Genomic DNA, 24,800 nt, shown 5'->3' with positions numbered 1-24,800 from the left:
ATGGAATGAGTACATCACAGGGATGAAAGTTACAAGGAAGGGAATATAGTCTATGATATTGCAACAGTGTTGTGCGGAGGGAGATGGTAGCTACACTTGCAATGAGCAGAGCATAGCATACCGATATGTCAAAAAAGAATTATGAGAATTCATAAGAGGAAACATTATTCATTCTGTCTCATCCTCTTAGACCATGTTGACTTATGAAATCTCTTTGTTTGATCTGGTATGTGTGTGTCTGTGTGTCTGTGTGTCTGTGTGTGTGTGCCATATCTAATGTGCACCATATAGTGTGTGTATGTGTCTATCATCTGTCTGTCTTATCTCTCTCTATATCTATCCATCCATTAGCCTCTTTGGGGAGAGAGAGAAAAGTATGTATGACAGGATACACACTGGACTGTAACCAACATTTACCCCAAACATCATATTCACTGCCTGAAGCATAAAACTGTCTTCTCTCCTGTTCTCTTCTGCAGGACTATGAGTTCTCCTCCTGTAAGTGAGAGATTCTTCTCTACCTGTCACGTTCTTCTTACATTCATCTTCTCAAAAAATAGATAATTCATAAGGTCCCAAGGTGAGTTTAATTCATTAATAAATCAATATTAAATTGTCTAAAGCCATTAACCTGGACAGCAGATCCCAGAGACTTCTGAACCATCTCAAGTCCATCCTGGGATCTTGAGATCAGCTGGAGTGGGAGAGGGACCTGTTTCCTTCTGGACATTAGCTGACAGGAATCCAGGCAGGATGGCCATTCACCTGCCAGAAATGGACTCTGGGCACTCATACCTGTATCGTCAGGGTCTCTGGAGCTTTCTCAGAAGGCAGGGCTATGAGCACTGTGTCCTGCCACAGATCCCCATTATGGAAGGGAGATCCTGCTTCCCACGAAGGCAGGAGGGAATTTGTCTCTGTTAGTTTCCCTCCAAGCACCGAAGACATTTTAAGTTACTGCTCTCCCAGGAGAGGGAACTGCACCCTGCCTTTGGCTCTTTCCTCTCTGCCACACCCATCATGGGATTTGCATATCGTCCCTGGGGAGGACCTTGCCTTGGAAGTCTGAGATACAGGTCAGCTCTCAGCTTGTGTTTACTTACTAGGACTCATCAGTTCAGCTTCTCAAAATGAGGTTCCCTTCTCAGCTCCTGGGACTGCTGATGCTCTGGGTCCGAGGTAAGAGCAGAAGGAGGATGAGGAAGGAGATTTCGGTGAGGAGGGTGAGCTGTCTGGGTGCTGTTAGTCCCTATGTGTGCTCTGTCCAGGGTTGAGATTGACCTAAAATAGGGGAATTTGGTTTTGAGATCAGTGAAAATTATGAGGAAACTACAGGGAATGAGGAACAGTGCTTTAGTGAGATGCTGGGGGAAAAAATGTGGCCAAAAATGTGGGCAAAAAAAATGTGCCCTGCAGTTCTTGGGTTATCGATGGAAACTGGATATATTTACAGTAGGAATCCAATCACAAATATTATTTAGCCTAATATAAATGAAATTTTAATTCATAATAATGGCTCATAATGTTTCTCCATAATCTGTACTTATCTCTCATTGTTAAAGGATCCAGTGGGAAGTCATGTTGACACAGACTCCACTCACTGTCAGTCACCCTGAAGAGCCAGCCTCCATCTCTTATAGGGCCAGTCAGAGCCCTATACACACAGTGATGGAAATACCTATTTGAGTTGGTTCCAACAGAAGCCAGGCCAGTCCCCACAGGGCCTGATCTACAAGGTTTCCAACCATTTCACTGGGGTCCCAGACAGGTTCAGTGGCAGCGTCTCAGAGACAGATTTCACCCTGAGAATCAGCAGGGTGGAGGCTGACGATGTGGGAGTTCATAACCATTATCAAGGTACACATGATCCTCCTACGGTGGTTCAGGCCCGAACACAAACCTCTCGGTTTGGCAGTCCCCACTGGGCACGTGTGTTGCCTGAGCAGGTAGCGGGCACAGCAGAGGATCTGAGCTGTTGTCAGAGGCAGGTGCTGGGGAACTCAGGGCAGTAACATGCAGCTGAGTGCTCTGGACCGAGTCCTGGCCCCTTGGCAGCAACAGCCTCAGCGGGGCACAAGTAGCTCCAGACAGGACATGATCAGCCTGTGGGCTGAGCAGTGAGCTGGCAGGCAGAGCTGTCATGAATTTCACCCTGACCCTCCTGGCTTGTGTGCTTGGGTCAGGGACAATTACTCAGCCTGATGGTCAGAAACCTGAGGCATATTTGTGGCAACACAATTACATACCTTTTTGAGCTGAGAAATTCTGCGATATTTTCAGTAGGATAATATTTGATATCGTTCATAATTTATTATTGCTTATTTTCCCACTCTCTAAATTTCTTCTTTCCCGGTTACACTAACTGTTTTTGTGCTATATTGTCTAGATAACATTCTATGCACACTAACCTCCCAGGAAATATGGCTAACAATGATTAGTAAAACTTTTTCTTCAAGCTCCCAAGCGAACTTGTAAACCCATAGCAGATATAAGTTCCTAATCCTGTAAAGACGATGTCCATATATGCAATGGAATATTACTCAGCCATAAAAAAGAATGAAATCTAGCCATTTGGCACAACATGGATGGGCCAATAGGGTATTGTGAGGTGAAGTAAGTCCAGATAAAGGCAAACATCATATGATTTCATTTGTATGTAGAAATATGTAGAAATCTGGCTTTTAGATCGAGGTGTTGACTTTGCCATTCAAATTTTAATCCAGAGAAAAAAATCTCACGAAGGAGAAAACACTAGATCTTGGTCTATCCTTGGGTGGGAACCAATGCACATCATTTTTTTCCCAACATATTTTTAACATTTAAAAAAAAAAAAAAAGACTTCTAGTACAAAACCAGGAGGAAAGAGCAGGTTGCTTTTGTCACTAGAAAACATTTTTAATTTGGAAAGAACAACAAAACAGATTATAAGAGGGAGGCAAACAAAAAATATGGAAGACTGGAGAGATAAAGAACTCACCACCTGGACACCTTCTCCCTCAACGCTCGCCCTCCGGACCACAGAGATATGCAGAGATACACAGTAGCCTGCCTCTCTTCTAAAAGTGCCCTGAGCTTCTGTGTTTCCCTGGCAGCTTGCCCACGGACCTTCTGTTGCCCCTACTGCCTCTTCTAAACTTCTAGGACTTCCTAGAAAGTGGAAGAACAGTATTTGAAATCAAGATAGGTAGACTACGCCACTCTAGGATCACTCCTTATTGCAGACAAACACCAGCCCCAGCGTCTCTCCTGGTTTCTGGAATATTTTAGCTCCCACCTCCTGGAGCTGCTCTCAGCCTGTCACAATTCCTGGTGGTTTCAGTGAACTCAGTATATGCCCTTCCATTACCTGCTCTCTCAGTTGTTTGGCTGATCCTCCTCCAATCGTCTCTTCCCCACCCAATCTTGATCAGTCACTCTCATGGCCATACCTTAGGAGCACCATCAGAAAATCATGACAAGTTCTCCGTCATTACAATGCTGAGCATTTCAGGGGGGCCTGGGTGGCTCAGTCGGTTGAGCCTCAGCCTTCAGCTCAGGCCATCATTCTGGGGTCCTGGGATGGAGCCCTGCTCAGTGGGGAGTCTGCTTCTCCTTCTCCCTTTGCCACTCCCCTGCTCATGCCCTCAGGTGTTCTCTCTCCCTCTCTCTCAAATAAATAAATAAATAAATAATTTTTTTTTTTTTAAAGATTTGAGTATCTCAGCCTTGACCCGTTCTAAGAACTCTGCAGCTCAATCCACTGGGTATGCCACCGCCAATAATTTCTGGCTTTCATTACAGGAAGACCCGAAATCTATAGGAAAAATATATGTTGTGTTTCCGTGGAAAATTTGGCATCTCTGTAGCGTACCTTTCCAGGTTATCAGGGTCCGACCCTGGTCATTTTCTTTGAGCTATCTTGCAACTCTTTACAAACTGTTGGTAACTGATAGATGGATGATTCTCTCCTGCCTGGTAGTTAATTCATTGACGTCTTACCTCACCTTGGAGAACCAGCTTGCCTCTATCTGCAGTTCATGCCTTTACTCCATATATATCTCTGTGTTTTTTTTTTGTTTTTTTTTTTTAATTTTTTATTTATTTTCAGCATAACAGTATTCATTGTTTTTTCACCACACCCAGTGCTCCATGCAATCTGTGCCCTCCCTAATACCCACCACCTGGTTCCCCCACCCTCCCACCCCGCCCCTTCAAAACCCTCAGGTTGTTTTTCAGAGTCCATAGTCTCTCCTGGTTCACCTCCCCTTCCAATTTCCCTCAACTCCCTTCTCCTCTCCATCTACCCTTGTCCTCTATATTATTTGTCATGCTCCACCAATAAGTGAAACCATATGATACTTGACTTTCTCTGCTTGACTTATTTCACTCAACATAATCTCTTCCAGTCCTGTCCATGTTGCTACAAAAGTTGGGTATTCGTCCTTTCTGATGGAGGCATAATACTCCATAGTGTATATGGACCACATCTTCCTTATCCATTCATCCGTTGAAGGGCATCTTGGTTCTTTCCACAGTTTGGCGACCGTGGCCATTGCTGCTATAAACATTGGGGTACAGATGGCCCTTCTTTTCACTACATCTGTATCTTTGGGGTAAATACCCAGCAGTGCAATTGCAGGGTCATAGGGAAGATCTATTTTTAATTTCCTGAGGAATCTCCACACTGTTCTCCAAAGTGGCTGCACCAGTTTGCATTCCCACCAACAGTGTAAGAGGGTTCCCCTTTCTCCACATCCTCTCCAACACACGTTGTTTCCTGTCTTGCTAATTTTGGCCATTCTAACTGGTGTAAGGTGGTATCTCAATGTGGTTTTGATTTGAATCTCCCTGATGGCTAGTGATGATGAACATTTTTTCATGTGTCTGGTAGCCATTTGTATGTCTTCATTGGAGAAGTGTCTGTTCATATCTTCTGCCCATTTTTTGATATGATTATCTGTTTTGTGTGTGTTGAGTTTGAGGAGTTCTTTATAGATCCTGGATATCAACCTTTTATCTGTACTGTCATTTGCAAATATCTTCTCCCATTCCGTGGGTTGCCTCTTTGTTTTGATGACTGTTTCTTTTGCTGTGCAGAAGCTTTTTATCTTGATGAAGTCCCAGAAGTTCGTCTTTGCCTTTATTTCCTTCACCTTTGGAGACATATCTTGAAAGAAGTTGCTATGGCTGATATCAAAGAGGTTACTCCCTATGTTCTCCTCGAGGATTCTGATGGATTCCTGTCTCACGTTGAGGTCTTTTATCCATTTCGAGTTTATCTTTGTGTACGGTGTAAGAGAATGGTCAAGTTTCATTCTTCTACATACTCGAGGAACTACAGAACACTCCTAAAAGAAATTGAAGAAGACACAAAAAGATGGAAGACCATTCCATGCTCTTGGATGGGAAGAATAAACATCGTTAAAATGTCTATACTGCCCAGAGCAATCTATACTTTTAATGCCATTCCAATCAAAATTCCACCAGTATTTTTCAAAGAGCTGGAGCAAATAATACTAAAATTTGTATGGAATCAGAAGAGACCCCGAATTGCTAAGGAAATGTTGAAAAACAAAAATAAAACTGGTGGCATCACGTTACCTGATTTCAAGCTTTACTACAAAGCTGTGATCACCAAGACAGCATGGTACTGGCATAAAAACAGACACATGGACCAGTGGAACAGAGTAGAGAGCCCAGATATGGACCCTCAACTCTATGGTCAAATAATCTTTGACAAAACAGGAAAAAATATCCAGTGGAAAAAAGACAGTCTCTTCAATAAATGGTGCTGGGAAAACTGGACAGCTATCTCTGTGTTTTGACTTTTCTTTTGAACCAGTTACATCTTCCTAGTTCCATCACAGCATGTGAGTAAAATAATTCAACACGCGTTCGTCATTACTATCTCTCAATGAGAGTCATAATTTTACTGTTTTCTGAAAATTAGCTTTTGGTGAATCTACTGACCTTCCTATATTTTCTTGTCTTCAAGCCCTTCGTAGTCTCATTTCCCTCCTTCCTCAGCTGAATTCCATGATCCTTCTTTATAACAACTCCCTGTATGCAAGATCTTCCTCAGCCTTCCATTGTTTCATTTCATGTACAAAGTCCCATCCCTCCACCTGCCTGCTGGAGGAAAACGCACAGCAATCCCGACTGCTCCAAATTTGATTCATGACCGCTCACCTCCTGAGGCCCTTCACCCTGCCCCACAGTCATACTTCACTTCCCTGGTCTCGGCAGTCTTCACTCTTTCTCTTTCCTTCTTCAGGTTCTAACAGCTCCTCCTCCATCCTCATTTAAAGCCAAGTATGCCATTTCCTATTTCCTAGGACAAGATGGTCAGCAGCTCCCCCCCAACAGAAATGTGAAAGAGAGGAAAGAAATGTGAGCCTTTCTACATCAGGAGCATCCGTTGACCTTCCTGGTTCAGCCAACATTAAGCACACGAGCAAGCCAGCCAAGATCAATCAAGTACAATCAAGCCTGGGTCCATATTAACAGAACTGCCCAGCCAACCAATAAACAAGACAGCCATGAACATGCTACCATTTTAAGCCACTGTATTTTGTGGGTGATTTATCACATGACACTAGCTAACTAATACATCATCTGATTTTAAGTTTCTGCTCACTCTTACTTGGCAAGCTTTTATTCCCTTTCTTCCTTCACTTTTCTTTATAGCCCCTCCAACAGAACGCAGTAAATGTTTACAGATGCCGTTGATTATCGCTTGGCTCTCCCAGCTGGGGCAAAAGCAGATGTCTTTGCTCTGGACACAGAGGAAGACCTCAGAAAACATACCTTGGATGAGAGAAATGGATCCCTTAATAGCGATCCTTGAAGTAGATTTCTAATTATTAAGAGAAGCTGTTTTGTAGGTAAAAGCATTTCGAGCACACTGACCAGGTTTGCTGCGGTCTTTCCCAAAGCTAAAGTGCATCAACCCATGCATTTCAGAAGGATATGAGGAAATGATACTAAGATGCTCAGAAATTTTCTATTTTCACACAGACTTGGACATGTTCATGAAAAGTATTCCAAGGCACTCAAGTTATGGCACACTTAGAGCCATGATTTCCTTCAGTCACAAGATTAGACCTGAATGCCCAAGGGACGACTTTAAAGAAAAAGGTGACAAAGGTGAGAAAAGGTGCTGAGGCACAGTATCCCGTGTTCCTAAAGTGACAAGGTTGACGAGTGAGGGCATCAGAGCACCTGGGTGGCTCAGTCTGTTGAGCATCTGACAATTGGTTTTGACTCAGGTCATGATCTCAGGCATGTGAGACAGAGTGGATGTCTGGTCCCCACTCAACAGTGTCTGCCTGAAAGTCTTGCCATCTCCCTCAGCCACTACCCCCCAGCAATAAATAGATAGATAAAAACTTTAAAAAAATGAATAAGACAGTTGCCTTTGTGAGAATGAGTATGCCTGGGAGAAATGGAGAAGAGAGAGAAGGGAGGTAGGAAAGGAGACGGAGCAAAAATGAATGTGCAGGACGCTGCCCAGGAAGGCTGGGAAACAGGGCCCGTGGAAGGAAAAAGCGAGAGGGACACGACCTTCCACGTGGGCGATTCTGAATAGGAGAGCTCAAAGGTTTCACCCTGGGACAGTTCAGAGTGGGAGGGTGATGGAGGGTGAAGAAAAGAGAATGAGGCAATAGAAGAGAAATGTCCCAGAGTCCAAGAGGAGCAGGAAGGGAGAACTGATCCGCAGGGTGTAACGTTCACGGCCCTTTGTCAGAGGCTAAAGACAGACCTTCCTGGCTCACTCCTGCTGTGGGACCCTGGGAAACACGCAGCTTCTTGGGGCACAAGAACTCCCGACAGCATCCCTAAGACATCTTCACAGCATTTGTCTTCATTAACCTCCCACAAAAGGGATGCAGGTGGGATGCTTGGGTGGCTCAGTTGGTTAACTGGCTGCCTTCAGCTCAGGTCATGATCCCAACATCCTGGGATGGAGCCTCGGATTGGGCTCCCTGCTCAGAAGGGAGCCTGCTTCTCCCTCTGCCTCCTGCTTCCCCTGCTTGTGCTCTCTCTCTCTCTGGCAAATGAATAAATAAAATCTTTTTTTAAAAAGGGGCGGGGGATGCAGGAGAAGTCCGCTCCCTTCATTTTCCGCTGGGCCTTACAAGCCCTCCAAGGAGTATGTCAGGAGAAGTGACTTCTCAGCCAGATAGGGGAACGCACATGTTCAGGGCTGAGCAAAGAGGAAGCAGCTGGTGCAGCAAAGCCTCCCTAACCCTTGGCCCTGGGGAGCAGGTTTTTGTTCAAGGCTGAAGCACTGTGGGCGGAGAGCTATAATCCTGCTGGCAGTAGTAGTTTCCCACATCTTCAGCCTGGAGATTGCTGATGGTGAGGGTGAAGTCTGTCCCCGACCCACTGCCGCTGAACCGGTCTGGGATGCCCGTGGCCCTCCTGGATGCACCATAGATGAGGAGCCTGGGAGCCTGCCCAGGTTTCTGCTGGTACCAGGCTGCATAGTTGCTAACACTCTGACTGGCTCTGCAGTTCATGGTGACCCGTTGACCTGGAGACACAGCCAGGGAGCCTGGAGACTGAGTCATCGTGATGTCCCCATGGACACCTACAATCAGAAAAATGGTGATACAGACACACTTTATCTCAATCACACTGAAATATGTCATTCTAAATGTGCTTCCTAATGGTACCACATGGCAGTACACCATTGGGCCTATTTTGGAAATAACCAGTGTTTCTCATTATATAACTTAAAAAGTTACTTAAAATGACACTATTCCAGAGGATTATGGCACTTTTCAGCTTCTCACCTGAGACCCACAGCAACAAGGACAGGAGGACCTGCCTCTGTGACGCCATCTTGCTGCCCCTGCCTGCCCGACGCAGCTCAGCTCACATAGCAAAGGCCCCTTTTATACAGCCTGGTCTGGCCTGGAGGGGTTTATGCAAAGCAATCAGGGAGAACAGAAGCAAATCTCATAAGCAGTGGGTTGTGAAAGTACCCAGTGGAAATGTAAAGAGCCAAAAATAACTCCAAAATGGAGTTGTATGACAGGAACACACAAAAGTCAACTCAGAAGCTCTGAAAACAACTTAGTTCTAAAGTGACAAACTGCTACAAGATCGAATGAAGAGCTTCCATTTTCAATTTTAAAATGTCTTTAAATGGGTTCAGTTTTCAGAAATGATGAGCTTTGCTGTTCATACCAATAACCCTGGTAAAATAACAAAATAAGCTGGGAAACAAATAATGGGAGTCAGGGAGGGGCAAAAGAATTGGAAGGCACAAAAAGAAAGTGGAGAACTTTGGGCCCAGGTTTTTATAAAGCCTCTGACTGGAAAACATCAAGCTCTGAAGCCATTTTTCTCCTGCAGATGGGTAAGGACATTGCAAACTCTTGAGCGTGGGTCCCAGAGAGATGAGAGTTGAAGACAGACCCAAAATTTCCTCACTGGGGGAGACATGTGGAACCCTCATTGGACCTAAGGGAAGACTGAATCCTGAAGTTTAGTTATTCTATCTTCTCATTTCAATATTTCTTTTTTGTGTTGAGTTAACCAATAAATGAAATCTAGGTGCCTTCAAGAAAATTCAGTTCCCTCCAGGGGTTTGAGAAGTCAGCGCAGGGTTGCTTGGGCACCATATAAACTTCCCTGCACCTGTTCCTCATCGTGCTGTTCCTTCTCAAGCAGAGGGAAAGGGGCAGGGGTGGGATTCCCTTAAGACACTGAGCAGGCCCTCCTGTGAGTAGGGCAGAGGCTGTGGAGCCTTTGGGCACACTGCAAGTCCAACAACAACACTTCTGCCATCTTTCCTCTGAGTGGGGCAGATGCCTGAATCTTCCTCTGTCATGTGGCACCCTGGCTGTTCCATGGGTCCCCATGGCCGCTGCACCGCTTCGTGACATGAGCCATGTCTTAAACCCAGACAGAGCCTGTATCAAGTAGACTCTGCCTGGGGATCCACACCTCACTCTCACAAAGGGTCGATTCTCCCAACACTCTGCTCCTGAATTTGCTCGAGATGATGGTTAATTTTATGGTCAACGGAAGTAGGCTAGGGTTCCTAGTGGGCTGGTCAGTGCCAGTTTAGATGTTGCTGCCAAGGTATTTTTTAGGGTGATGAACATCTACATCAGTAGCCCTTATCACAACACAGCGCCCCCTGCCGTGCTGCACAAAAGATTCACCACAGCCCTGTTTTGGGTTCAAAAAGGAAAGAAAACTTTATTATTATTACAGAAACACTAATAGAAACAGAAGAGGAAAGGAATCTACACATACAGAAAGGGAATAGTAGGCAAGAAATGAGAATAAGGCCACTTTACCTCATATCAGGAACTTACAACACCCAACTCACCAGCTTGGGAAGCCCCATGGAGACAGACAGGCTGGAGTCCCGACTGAGAGGCCAGTGTGGAGCGTTCTCCCCTCAGGGGGAACTTCCAGTGGACCATCCCCACGAGGGCCACATTTATGGGGCAAATAACAGGGTTTGAAATTAAACATTTCTTCACCTACGTGCAGTTTGGAACAAGCTACACAACCACATTGTCAAGTTTCTGTATTTTCAAGGAGCCCAAGCTATTTGCTTCTACCTCCCCTCCCAGATCCCATTCTGGGGGAACAGCCCTGCCCGGAGCAGGAGAGGATGGGAGACAAGGCTGTAGCTCTTGGCATCCAGAACAGAAGGGCCAGACCTGGAAGTCGATATCCCTGATGAACATCAATGCAAAAATCCTCCACAAAATGTTAACAAACCAAATTCAACAATCAGTAAAAGGATCATACACCACGATCAAGTAAGATTTATTCTAGAGACGCAAAGATGTTTCAATATCCATAAGACAATCAGCATGATATATCACATTAACAAAATTAAGGGTAAAAATCATAAGATTGTCTCAACAGATGCAGAAAAACTATTTGATAATATTCAGTATCTAGTTACCAAAAAAAAAAAAAAAAAAGCAAGAAATACCGAGGGTTATAGAGGATATGGAGAAAGAGGATATGGAGAGGATAAGAAGAAATGCCCTCAGGTGTTGTTGTTAGGGATGGAAATTGGTGCAGCCACTATGGATAACAGTGTGGAGTTTCCTCAGAAACTTAAAAATAGAACTACCCTATGATCTAGCTCTTCCACTTCTGGGTATTTGAAAATATATACGCACCACTGTGTCCATTGCAGCTTTATTTAAAACAGCCACGATATGGAAACAACCTAAGTGTCCTTTGATGAAAAAATGGATAAAGAAGCTGTGTTATACATGTGTACACACACAATGAAATACTACTCAGCCATGAAAGGGAAGGGAATCTTGCCATTTGGGACAACATGCATGAGTTTGAAAGTAATATGCTAAGCGAAATAAGGAAGACAGAGAAAGATATTATGTATAATATCACTTCCATGTGGAATCTAAAAAAGCCAAATACATAGAAACAGAGAATAGATTGGTGGTTGCCAGGGGCTGGGTGGTGAGATAAATAGGGGAGATGTTGATCACAGGGTACAAACTATTGTATATAAAACAATTTCTGATGGTCTCTTGTACAGCATGGTGACTGTAGTTAACAGGATTATATTGTACTTGAAGGTTACTAAGAGACTAGACCTTCAGTGTTCTCACCACAAAAAGTAAATAAGTAAAACAAGAAGGATAATTATGTGAAGTGAAGGTTGCATTAACTATCCTTATGTTGGTAACCATTTCACAATACAAACATAGATCAAACTATCACATTGTGTAAAACTTAAACTTACACAATGTTATATGTTAATTATATTCAGAAAAAAAAATGTGGACATCATTTCCTTCTGGCCCCCATGGTTTCTAAATAGAAATCCTCTGTCATTCGAGGTGTTTTCTTCTCTGAGTAGTTGTGGTTTTTCTCTTTCATCCTATGATATTTTTCCTTTTTCTTTAGTGTTCAGAAATGTTAATTCGATGTGTCTTGACATACATTTCTTCAGGATTATGTTATTGGGGGTCCGTTAAATGTGAAAATTTTTGAGCAATTAATTATTCAAAATATTTTTCATCTCCATCCTCTCTCCCCACTCTTTCTAGGATTCCAGTAGCACAAACGTTAGATCTTCTATTTGGTCCATGTATCTCAGACATGGTAGGGTTTTGCTGTTGTTGGTTTTGACATTGGGGTTTTGTTTTGCTTTGATTTGTTTTTAGCTAAGTTTCTCTTTTTGGTTTAGATTGGGTAATTTCTTGCTTCTGATCTTTCCTCCTTTATCCTTTCACTCTCCTCCTAACAGACCCATCCTAGCCAGCCACCCCGTATGGCATCCATATCCTTACTTCAGGCCACTTTCCCGGCCACATTAGGTCAAAGACCATTTGGTCTCTTTGCGCATCTACTAACCAAATATGTTATTTCATTGCGGGATGGTGTGGGAGCTGTCCAGTTTAACTTACATCAACATATGATGTGAACCTGAGCAGAACCTGGAGTGCTTTCTCTGCTATTAGCTGGTTGGCAGGCCCTGTGTCTTAAATCAGATGTGGTAAGAAACAAAGACAAGCTATTACAATGCAGTAAGAAGTTTTTATTGTACGCATAGTGCCCTGGAAACAGAACACACAGCATGCCATGCGGTGACACAGGAAGTACCGAGGTGAGAAGAGCAGACAGAGAGAAATACTGCTGGTCTGTATTTTTTACTGTGTATTTCATGAAGAGTAATGGAGAAGCAAAGTCAACAAGCTACTTAGACATAAGATTGGAGAGTTTGAAAATTTCAGCAGGCTGCAGCTACAGGTGTGCCCCTTGTCCTCTGGTACCCACGGGGGACGGGGGATTTGGATAGAGAGAAATGTCACAGATTGCTGGTCTCATTGAAAGGAAGAGAGTAAGGATTTGGACTCAGGATTGTCTGGCTTGCATATCAAACGTGTGCCCTTGGGCAAGTCTTTTACTGCCTCTGGGAATTAGCTAATTTGGGGAGAGGCAATCCCTTCCTGGCTGGAGCAGCAGGACTGCAGAAATAAGAAAATGCATTAAATATAACGTCTCATGAGGCTGAAAATAGGAGCTCATGCAGGGGTGTTTGGGCAAGAGTGGTGAGTGTTGTGGTGATCTGAAACTCTTGTCCCATAAATCCCATGCCCACTGAATCTGCTTGGATCCAATACTAAAGAAAATACTACCTCCTTTCTGCGATTGTCTGCTGCTAGGCTCCATCCAGTCTTAAAATTTGGTATGTCTGACATTTCTGGTTTAAGATGAACAGCTCTGTCACACAGTTAATTGATGTGCTATGGACAGGTCTACTGGGGCCTGTGCTATGCTGGGAACTACTTGTTGAACAGTGAATAGGTTGTTTTTCAGAAGGGCCAAGTCTTGCCGAAGAACCGGGAAGTCTGTACTATCTATGAGTCTTCCTCTGGGCTTGCCAGAGTGTCCACAACGTCCTTCCTAGACACAGATGCGTGTACCACCAAATGATAGGAGATGTCATAGGGCCTACTTGCATCGAGACCTAAACCTGATACAGAGTCCCTCCTGGCTCTGCACCCTCTCTACACTAGAGACTTCAAAATTCGCTAATAAACGGAATGGTGTAGCTTATCCAAGTGTGTAATGTGTTGTCCCAACCCTCAACACTCAACAAGGTAGTGTGCTTCAACCTCAGTGGTCGGAGGTACAAGATGCAAGCACTTGTCCTTCACCTCGGAGAGGATGTGCCCACATTCCTCAAATATCTGCACCCCTGACATAGCCACCAGGGAGGGAGCCCAAGTGAATTTTTGTAGGGTTTGATCGCACTGTTGGAGCACATGTGTTTTTACAAGTAGGTAAACGTCCTCACCGCTTCTCGCTCATGGTGTGCAGTTAACAAGATGTAATTGACAGAGTATGGCCTGGCAGGATGTTCTGGGGAATGTTTATACAGCGCATTGTAGCAGAGAGGAGGGAGTTAACATAGCCCTGGGCCAAGAGTGAGGATGTGACTAACTCTTCACTGCATGTGAAAGCAATGTCCACCAGAGGACTGCATTACATCATATGCCATGCCCCCTGCTGGTAGACCTTGTATTTGGCCAAGCATGGGGTAAGACTTTCAAAACCTCCACAGGGCCAGAAGAGGGAGATAACACACCCAGAGGAGAATGGGGCCTGGTGGGGATTCTTCTGATAAACTTAATTATTGAGTATTTTAAGCAATCCGATTGCCCCATAATTTGCAAATCTTCTTCCTCTTACATCTGAAGTGTTTCTGCCTCACAGAGTCTTATAACAGAGTCTCTGGGAGTGTGGCAGGAACACAATGGGCCCATTGAAAGCAGCAAGATGGTGACTCCATCTCAGCTTCTTGGCCTTCTGCTTCTCTGGGTTCCAGGTGAGAATATTTACACAAAGCAGATTAAAGTGGTAATATGATTTTTGTGCTTGATTTTCTTTCTTCATTGGGAATCCTTCCATAGATGAATTTAGCATATTTTAAAAATAAGTAGTATCCTCTGTCCCACCGAACTAGATACTGGTGACTTCCATGTATATATCCTGAGGCTCTGCTAATGTTTCCTGTGTGGTTTCAGCTTCCCATGGAGAGATTGTGCTGACCCAGTCTCCTGCCCTCCTGTCCATGGCTCCATAAGAAGGAGTCACCATCACCTGTAGGACCAATCAGAACATTAACTAGTGGTTAGCCTGATATCAGCAGGAGCCAGTGAGAGCTCCTAAGCTCCTGATCTATGAAGCATCCAATCTAGAAACTGGGGTCCCGTCGAGGATTAGCGGCAGTGGGTCTGGGACAGACTTCACCCTCACCATCAGCAGCCTGGAGCCTGAAGATGCTGGGACCTACTACTGCCAACACTATAGTAGCTACCCCTCCACAGTGTTACAGGTCAGAACATAAACCACCAGGGAAGCAGGCATGAGGGGCTGGGCTGCCCCTGCTGCTCCTCTGATGCCTGCACCTGCTCAGACAGTTTCTCAGAGGCAGCCACAATTTGGAGGTCATGGGGGCTTTGGGAGAATGGCATGGAGGATCCCCAGTCTCCTGCCTGACTCCCTTTCCCCCAGATCATTACACCTGAGAAGTGTGGGTGATGGCATCTGCCGGGGTTTGTACAGCAAAAGAGAAGCCACTCTAGGTATTCCAAGCAGGAATTGCTTCTTATAAGGAAGTAATGTCTGAACATCACTCTTTCAAAGGCCTGGGGATATAGTAATAAGGGAAGCAGACACTAGAAACATTGATTCCTCCGTGATCCCCCATAAGTCAGAGAATTTGTACCATTGGAGATGCAGGCTGCCTAAGCACATGGTCCTCAGGCCTGTCTAGGAGGGCCAGAAATGGAGGTGCTGATGCTCCAGCCCCTGCAGACCCTCCCCAGGTGATTCTCTGGTCCCTCACTTATCACTTACCTGACTGCAGGTGCTGATAGAAGGCATTTAATCCTCTTCTGACCTGAAGATCTAGGGTAAGGTGCCTCGTGAGCACCTCCTTAGGAACCATAGAGGAAAGAGGGCTCAGGAAAATGTGCTTCCAGAAGTGACGGTGGTGATGGGGAGTTGACAGAAGTCAGCCTGGGACGGTCACTGTTTTTACATCTCTCAGAAGTTGGCCAGTTGGGGGAAGGCCCCAGAATATGTTTGGATATGATTCTAGCTACTATCATTCAGTCATAACAAGAAGATTTTGTTAAGTGACTGAGGGAACAGAAGAATGAGGAAATTGTGTCATGTATATAGAAATAACTTGACAATGAAGGACTTTTGTGATTAAAAAATAACTGAATGTGGATGAAGCATTGTTTTTTCTTAATATAAGAATACCTTGTTGCTTAAAATTCTCTATAAACAAGAGCATCGTCAACAACCCTGAAAGTTTGTGACAAATGCGAAATAGCTGTCTCCACCTGATACCTACTCACATGACTCTCCATTTTAACAAGATGGCAGGAGAGCTGTGTAAGGTTTAAGATGCTCTGTGATAGAGCATTTTTACTTCCCCTAAACTAGTCTTTCTTTAATTTTCTATTTTCATTTAAGACATTTCTATTAAAAGTCATCTGTTGAATTAAAGCCACATGTCAAAAAACCCTCCCAATTTACTTTCTAATTCATACAAAATTAAATTACAAACCTCTTTAGACTGTGTATTTGGAAAAATATAATTATTTGGGAACACCATGATCACATAACCTAAAATAATAAATAGAATAATGATTTGTAGAAATTTAAAGAATTACAAAGACCACAGTAACAATGAATCGAGATTATATGCAATTCTGTAAGGATAACTGGACTTAGATTTGTTTGTTTCATGGCTTCTGTACCCTCCTACAGCTTGCCATTAGAATGATGTGCCATGGGTAGTCACCACACTCTATCTTGGCCCCAGGCCAACCACTGTCCATAGGCTGGAGAACAATTCATCTCCCTGCAGAAGAACCACACAGCTGAGCCCTGTGTGCATTATCCAAATTATTGTCAACATGAACATCCATGACTATAGACACCAATGCTTAGTATGACAAGCCACTGAGTATTTGACTGGTTTCTTGAAATAGTGTGTAAAATCTGAGTAATACAGTTTTTACACATCTTCGCATAGAAATTGACAGGTTTTATTAAACACAATGGCATAAAAAGGAATACTTGGAAATCCATTCATAAGAAGATACAAAACAAAGAAATGTTTTTAAAAATATTAGAATTAAAAGTGTAAAATTCACCCCACTGTAGAAACATCTAACTACGATTACTTAGAGTAATGCTGACAAATTCTGTAGATAATTAGACTTACTAAATGTCATTAAATCTGAAGTAAATAAATAAAATTATATATGTGAATGTATGTCCATATGCATATATATGTATATATGTATAATATGCATACATGTAGATACATTTTTTGATGTGTTTCTACAATTCTTATGAATTAAATGGATTAATATGACTCCAGTAACTCCCCATAAAATACTAGTGTCCAGGACCAGATATAGTACTAACCTGGCTTGAGGAATTTTCTTTACAATCTTTGTTTCTAAATCATACACCAATTGGTATACTTATCTGAATATATGTTTTCTCATTCAGTGGAAGTTCTAAGGGTTTGAATGGAGTTATTTCTTCCTACAAACCATTACATCCCATGAAAGCCCCATTATCTCTATGTCCACATTCATGTCATGAATTCCAGGTATAAGATATTATCCAATCGTTTTTTTTTAATTTTATGGTGAAATCTATTAATACTCTTATGACATAGGTCACAGCTCTTGTAATTTACAGAGAAAATAACAACTAAATGAAACTACCAATCAACAAACATAAAACAGACTGACTGAAAAATGAATTCATGGGTAATACCACTTGTCCTCAAGTGGGACATAAAGGACAATACTCAGCCAGCCTTCTGAGAGGAAGCATATCATTTCAGTCCTATTAATTCCCTTTAGCTTGGCACATTTGTACAGTCCACAAACTGTGCTACTCTACAGAGCACTCCTGAGTCCTCAGCCTCTGCTTCTTAACAAATATCTCTTGATTTTATCCCTATTGCTCAGATCCCTCAAATAGGAGCCCTGCTCATGATCTCCATTGAAGAATAGCTTCAAACAAAAAAAGGGAGGGAGAAATACGATATCTTCTAATCCTGAAAAAGACAATATTCTATATTCAGGTTTTCCACGTGACTCTGTAAAGAGGTGACATGGCAACAAGGACAGGGCAATGAGAAAGGTAATGTCCTGATGCCATGGAGAAGAACACAGCTATTAGGTGTTTGTTAACAGGAGGATGCTACCAACGGTAGTCATAGAAGTACCTGCCCTGTTGTTACTCTCCTTGACAAACAATACTGACTTTGTTGGATAAAAAAGAGTAAAGGAGACCTCGTCTAAGCTGGGAAGTTCTCCTACACATACCATTCCATGGTTAGAGTCTGCATAACCAAAGGGAAGAAGAAATGTAAGAATTCTCTTGACAAGGGAGGACATTTTTCACATAGGAATTCACTTTCTGCTTTTAAGAAAAAGAAGGATGATCTCTCCCTGCAAGCAACAACCACTGCTTACAGCCAATGAGAAAGACCACCACCTCAAACTGTCCTTCTCCAGTGAGCATTTGTTCAAAACAATCCTCCCCAAAATCCTCCTAATGAATAATAAAAGCAGACCTTCCTTTTCCCTCTTCAGACTAGGCGGGAGTTTGCCATAGTTTGCTTTGACCCGAATTGCAATTCTTCTCCTTTTCTCAAGTAAGCTTCTTTTGCTAGTAAAATAACTGGCTATTTTTTGTTTAGGGTTGACAAGTGCACTAGTAGAATTATTAATTCAGAATAAGGATAAAATTAAAAATTATTGGTGGGGGGTCAAGGAGAAGGGCAGAGGGAGAGGGGGAGACAGAATCTTAAGCAGACTCTGAACTCCATGCAGAGCCCGATGCAGAGCTTGAAATCACGTCCCTGAGATCTTGACCTGAGCTGAAATCAAGAGTCTGATGCTGAACTGACTGAGCCACCCAGGTGCCCCATCACTGCTGATTTTTAATGTCAACATGTCAGTAAAGCAACCTCCCCAGGGCCCTGGTCAGGGATATGAATCTACCATTGTACGACATCTATAAGGAAGTGGGTCTGGTTTAGCTCATTGGTTCCTAAAGCCCTGTACAATTCCATAGGTATTCAGTATTATAGAAAGCAAAGAGAAAGACAAAATACTGTCTTTGATGGAGACATAATTTGGTCATTCATTTTTCTAATTTTCTTAACCTATTAGGAACAAGTTGATTTTAAAATTTTATGGAAGCTGAATGGACAAAAAAAAGCAACATTTAAGAACAAAGTTGTAGAACTACAACGGCCACAGAATGAGCAAAAATCAATTACCTACTTTATTTATTTATTATTTATTTATGGTTAACATACAACATTAGTTTCAGGTATACAACGTAGTGATTGAATATTTCTATACCTTATGCAATGCTCACCACGTTAAGAGTTACCATCTGTCACCATACAAAGTTATTAAGTATCATTGGCTATATATCCTATGCTGTACCTTACATCCCCATGAATTATTTATTTTAGAAATGGAAGTATTACCTATTGTTTGATATAGTTTTTCCCCTTAAGTGCATCACAGTATGAATAAAAATGTTTCTGTATGGTATGCATTGGCTTTGCAAATACGTTTGAATCCCCCAAACTATTTCTTTTAGATTAGATCATATGGAGAATAATCTTTCAACATTTTTTATAAAAAGTTAATGTTGATATGAAAATATGAAAAGATAACATGAAAAATAATAAATAGATCAATGTCACCTATAAACATTACTGCATAAATGTAGATAAAATTTTAATATTTTCTTCCCTTATATTATAAGAATACGGTGGCAGGATATAGTAAATTTCAAGAATATTAGGAATTAGCAAGAAGGTAAAAATACTTCAACATTAGGTAGTTTATATGAATAAAATGATGGTTTTCTTTTTGTCTGATTTTAAATCATGTGGAAATAGTTAAGAGACATTGGCATTCCTGTCTCATGTTGAGGTCTTTTATCCATTTTGAGTTGGTCTTTGTGTATGGTGTAAGAGAATGGTCGAGTTTCATTCTTCTACATATAGCTGTCCAATTTTCCCAGCACCATTTATTGAAGAGACTGTCTTTTTTCCACTGTGTATTTTTTCCTGCTTTGTTGAATATTATTTGACCATAGAGTTGAGGGTCCATATCTGGACTCTCTACTCTGTTCCACTGGTCTATGTGTCTGTTTTTATGCCAGTACCATACTGTCTTGGTGATCACAGCTTTGTAGTAAAGCTTGAAATCAGGTAACGTGATGCTGCCAGTTTTATTTTTGTTTTTCAACATTTCCTTAGCGATTCAGGGTCTCTTCTGATTCCATACAAATTTTAGGATTATTTGCTCCAGCTCTTTGAAAAATACTGGTGGAATTTTGATCAGAATGGCATTAAAAGAATAGATTGCTCTAGGCAGTATAGACATTTTAACAATGTTTATTCTTCCAATCCAAGAGCATGGAATGGTCTTCCATCTTTTTGTGTCTTCTTCAATTTCTTTCATGAGTGTTCTGTAATTCCTCGAGTACAGATCCTTTACCTCTTTGGTTAGGTTTATTCCCAGGTATCTTATGGTTCTTGGTGCTATAGTAAATGGAATCGATTCTCTAATTTCCCTTTCTGTATTTTCATTGTTAGTGTATAAGAAAGCCACTGATTTCTGTATATTGACTTTGTAACCATCAGAATCCTAGAGGAGAACATAGGCAGTAACCTCTTCGATATCAGCCACAGCAACTTCTTTCAAGATATGTCTCAAAAGGCAAAGGAAACAAAAGTGAAAATGAACTTTTGGGACTTCATCAAGATCAAAAGCTTCTGCACAGCAAAGGAAACAGTCGACAAAACAAAGAGGCAACTCACGGAATGGGAGAAGATATTTGCAAATGACATTACAGACAAAAGGTTGATATCCAGGATCTATAAAGAACTTTGCAAACTCAACACACACAAAACAGATAATCATGTCAAAAAATGGGCAGAAGATATGAACAGACACTTCTCCAATGAAGACATACAAATGGTTACCAGACACATGAAAAAATGTTCATCATCACTAGTCATTAGGGAGACTCAAATTAAAATCACATTAAGATACCTCCTTACACCAGTGAGAATGGCCAAAATTAGCAAGACAGGAAACAACATGTGTTGGAGAGGATGTGGAGAAAGGGGAACCCTCTTACACTGTTGGTGGGAATGCAAGTTGGTGCAGCCACTTTGGAGAACAGTGTGGAGATTCCTTAAGAAACTAAAAATAGAGCTTCCCTATGACCCTGCAATTGCATGACTGGGTATTTACCCCAAAGATACAGATGTAGTGAAAAGAAGGGCCATCTGTACCCCAATGTTTATAGCAGTAATGGCCACGGTTGCCAAACTGTGGAAAGAACCAAGATGTCCTTCAACGGACGAATGGATAAGGAAGATGTGGTCCATATCCACTATGGAGTATTATGCCTCCATCAGAAAGGACGAATACCCAACTTTTGTAGCAACATGGACGGGACTGGAAGAGATTATGCTGAGTGAAATAAGTCAAACAGAGAGAGTCAAGTATGGTTTCACTTATTTGTGGAGCATAACAAATAATATAGAGGACAAGGGTAGATGGAGAGGAGAAGGGAGTTGAGGGGAATTGGAAGGGGAGGTAAACCATGAGAGACTATGGACTCTGAAAAACAACCTGAGGGTTTTGAAGGGGCGGGGGGTGGGAGGTTGGGGGAACCAGGTGGTGGGTATTAGGGAGGGCACAGATTGCATGGAGCATTGGGTGTGGTGAAAAAACAATGAATACTGTTACGCTGAAAAGAAATAAAAAACAAAAACAAACAAAAAAAACTAAGGAAATCATAATAAACTATGGATTTTGTTTAATAAAAAAAGAAGAGAGAGAGAGATTGGCATTTGTGCAGGGAATTCTTGGGAAGGTTGAACACGATACAGCCTCTGACTTGTGTGCGAAATGCTACCGCAGAACACAGAGCACTTGTCCTCTCAGCCCCAGAGCCACTGAGAGAAAGGACAGATTTCCCTGACGTTCTGAGATCAGGAGTGCAAAGGTTCATCTCCAAGTGCTGGTTGTGTGCTATGATGGGAATTCACCTTCGGGGCTGTGGCTGGACACAGGGACATGGACAGCCACCCTCTGAGCAACCGTATGGGAGCACCTGTGGGTCCTGAGAGGCTGCCAGTAGGAGAGGGGACATCTGAGGTGCTGTGGATCTTCACCTAAAAAAAATAGGACAAACCGACCGCTCTCACTCCAAAGAATCCCACAGGCTTACAATGTAAAGCTCAAATAAAAAATCACAAGGTACTCGGGATTGAAGGTGATTCACAATAACCCACTTCCCACCTGGGCAACCCTGTAGAAGTCTTCTGGTAAGAGCAGCTCTGGGGCATTTTATGTTGAACCAAGTGGGTGATGATCCTGGGAGCCACAGTGAGCCCAGATGATCTCCTGATGCAATCGTAATATAATGGGTTCCGAATAAAACCTTTTCAATCCCAAAGGTAGATGAGATAAAGGTACGTAACACACTTTTACACACATTTCTAATTTTCAAGTAAGAACAGTTAATAGACTAAGAATGGAGTCAGAATAGACTAAGAATGTTTCACCAATACATTTCATCCAAACTTAGGGTCATTTATGAGAATAAAAAAATAATGGTATTAATCATAACACTGGATCTGTATGAGGGCGAGGAGGTTGCTTCCCAGGTATCAGGTCTTCCCCTCTTCTCCCCCGGGACTCACAGCATCTATCCGAGGTAAGGTATGAAGATGGAGCCTCACAGGCCTTTCTAGAGCATGATGTCCTGGGTAACCCACAGTCAAAAGTGTGTATTCATAGGAAAACTTAGGTCGTAGAGAGTCATCTTCTTTTCATTTCTCATTCTTAGGAGGAACACTTCCTGTTCTAATCACAAACTCTTAGACTCTGAGGACAAACAAGGATCACAAAATACAGAGACGGTTTTTTTCTGACAAACAGTGTGGAGAAGCTCCTCTGGGACAGGACGTGAACCCTGTGTCTGTGTGATCCCCCAAGAGGCACTGGTTCTGCACCTGCGGCGGACCTGCCCAACCCCTCAGTGATTTACACATTTCCCCCAGAGCCCATTTCTGGTCTTCAGCACCTTCGTGAAGAGACTGCTCAGACATTCGGGGCACAAAAGAGAATCAGGCTGGGCCTCGATCGAACATGGGAGTCCTGACCCAACTCCTCTGCCTTCTGCTGGCCTGCCTCCCAGGTGAGGAGGGGAGTGCAGGGGACATCCCCGAGATGGTGGGAGTCCTCTCCTCCTGACTGTGGGATCTTCCCAGGGAATCCTCCCTGTGAATCCCTGACCCGGGGTCCCCCCTCCCCTCGGAACTCCAGTATCTCGGATTAGGGGACCAGGGCCTCCAGAATCTTCTGGGAGGAACGTGGAGTGGGACCTGGTAAACAATGGTGACTTTGTGTTTTACTCTCTACTGAGTTGCCCGCGGGCACGTGAGGCTGACACAGTCTCTGGCCTTCCTCTCCCTGTCCCTGAGAGAGGGCGTGTCCATCACCTGCAGGGCCAACAAGAGCGCCAGTGATTATCTGAGGTGGTATCAGCAGGAACCAGGCCAGGCTCCTAAGCATCTCATCTATGATGCTGATAACCTCAAGTCTGGCATCCCAGACAGGTTCTCTGCGATTCAGTCGGACAGAGAATTCATCCTCAAAATCAGCACAGTAGAGGTTGAGGATGCTGCCAGTTATTACTGCCAGCGGGATTATATCCTTCCTCCCACTCAGCTACAGCCCCAACTCCCGGGCTGGGAAGGGACGGCAGAGGGAGCAGTGGGCTGTGCTCGCGATGGTTCCAGCAGCTGCGTTTTCTCTGTGGTCTGTTCATCCGAGCAGGAGTTGCTTTGGGGAAGGGCTAGCAGGGCTCAAGGATCAAGGGACTTTGTCCTTTGAAAGTTTCCTTTTTTGATGACACAAATCCCAAACCTCAGGAATTCTAAAATGAAATTTCTCTTGCAGGCCTGCAACGGAATTGATCCATGGGATAGACCTTGAATCCTATCTCTGATAAACACTCTGTGAAGCAGACAAAAAAATGGGAACCCACATCCAAGCAAACACTACTAATACTACTAATACTGCTATGACTAATACTAGTATTGCAAATACTAGTACTATTAACGTTAGTACTAATACTTGAGGCACTATTACTGTAATGCTACTATCACTAATAAAACTAATAAACATCGGGGCCCCTGGGTGGCTCAGTGGGTTAAGCCTCTGCCTTCCGCTCAGGTCATGATCTCAGGGTCCTGGGATCGAGCCCCACATCGGGCTCCCTGCTCAGCAGGGAACCTGCTTTCCTTCCTCTCTCTCTGCCTGCCTTTCTGCCTTGTGATCTCTGTCAAATAAATAAATAAAATCTTTTAAAAAAAAACTAATAAACATCAACAACCACACTGTCAACTGCCATCGAGTGAAATCTTGAGGACTTACTATATATCGAATACTGTACGAAGGACTCATTCACCTAGCGCAATTCATCTCACAATTAACCTCTAAAGATGAGAAGTCAGGGGTTCTCAGAGTTTACGTTACTCAACATGCCAGTGCTTATAAAGGAAAAAGACGGAAAAAAGAATCTCCTGTTTTGACTCCATAATTTCTACTCATTATTTAACTCCATTCATTAAAAAAAAAAAAATAGTACAACTAAAAACAGGTCAAGGCAGAGACTGTCTCTAGCATCCCAAAAGCTCCATCAGTCTCTTTCCCTATCAATTCCAAGCCTACCTCCCACACACATACCATGAGAGGCCACCCCTCTTCTGTTTTCTATCCACATTAAGCAGATATTCTCTGTTTTTGAACTTCATATAAGTGGAATTATAAAGTAGGTACTGTTTTGATGTCTTGTTTCTTTGGATCAATGTGTTCTTTGAACTTCATCTCTGTTGCTGATGTGGCCATAATTCATTCTTTTCCTGCTGAATAATTCACTACTAATTTGTTTACTCATAGGAATAGTATGGAAGTCTTGTGGCATAATAGGAAAAGTGGGCAAGCCTCAGTGTATTTCAGGCATTTCTTAAGACAGTGTCCCTTTTATTTTTGGATCAACTTTGCACACATTACACAGCATGTGTCTAATAGAGAAAATATCCATGAAGTTATTCTTACTATCAATGCATACAACATACTTTTGTTTTCCATTTTATATTATACTCTGTTTTAATATATTAGTCTAGCTTTTTTTTTTTAATTTAT

General features: G+C 42.7%; 2 gene segments (V, D, J or C); one reads left to right on the top strand and one right to left on the bottom strand.

Annotated features, from left to right (window-relative positions):
- Window positions 1-24,800, top strand: part of LOC308348998 (immunoglobulin kappa variable 1-5-like) — a 507,742-nt gene that overhangs the window by 164,539 nt on the left and 318,403 nt on the right.
- On the bottom strand, window positions 8,256-8,841 carry LOC308349857 (immunoglobulin kappa variable 3-20-like). The segment is given in 2 exons: window positions 8,778-8,841; window positions 8,256-8,572 (listed from the first exon to the last, which is right to left on the bottom strand).

The sequence above is a fragment of the Martes martes genome (genome assembly GCF_963455335.1).
Source record: "Martes martes genome assembly, chromosome: 9".
NCBI classification, from domain to species: Eukaryota; Metazoa; Chordata; class Mammalia; order Carnivora; family Mustelidae; genus Martes; species Martes martes.
The sequence above is the reverse complement of the archived record's forward strand: the minus strand, read 5'-3'. Positions and strand labels throughout refer to the sequence as shown.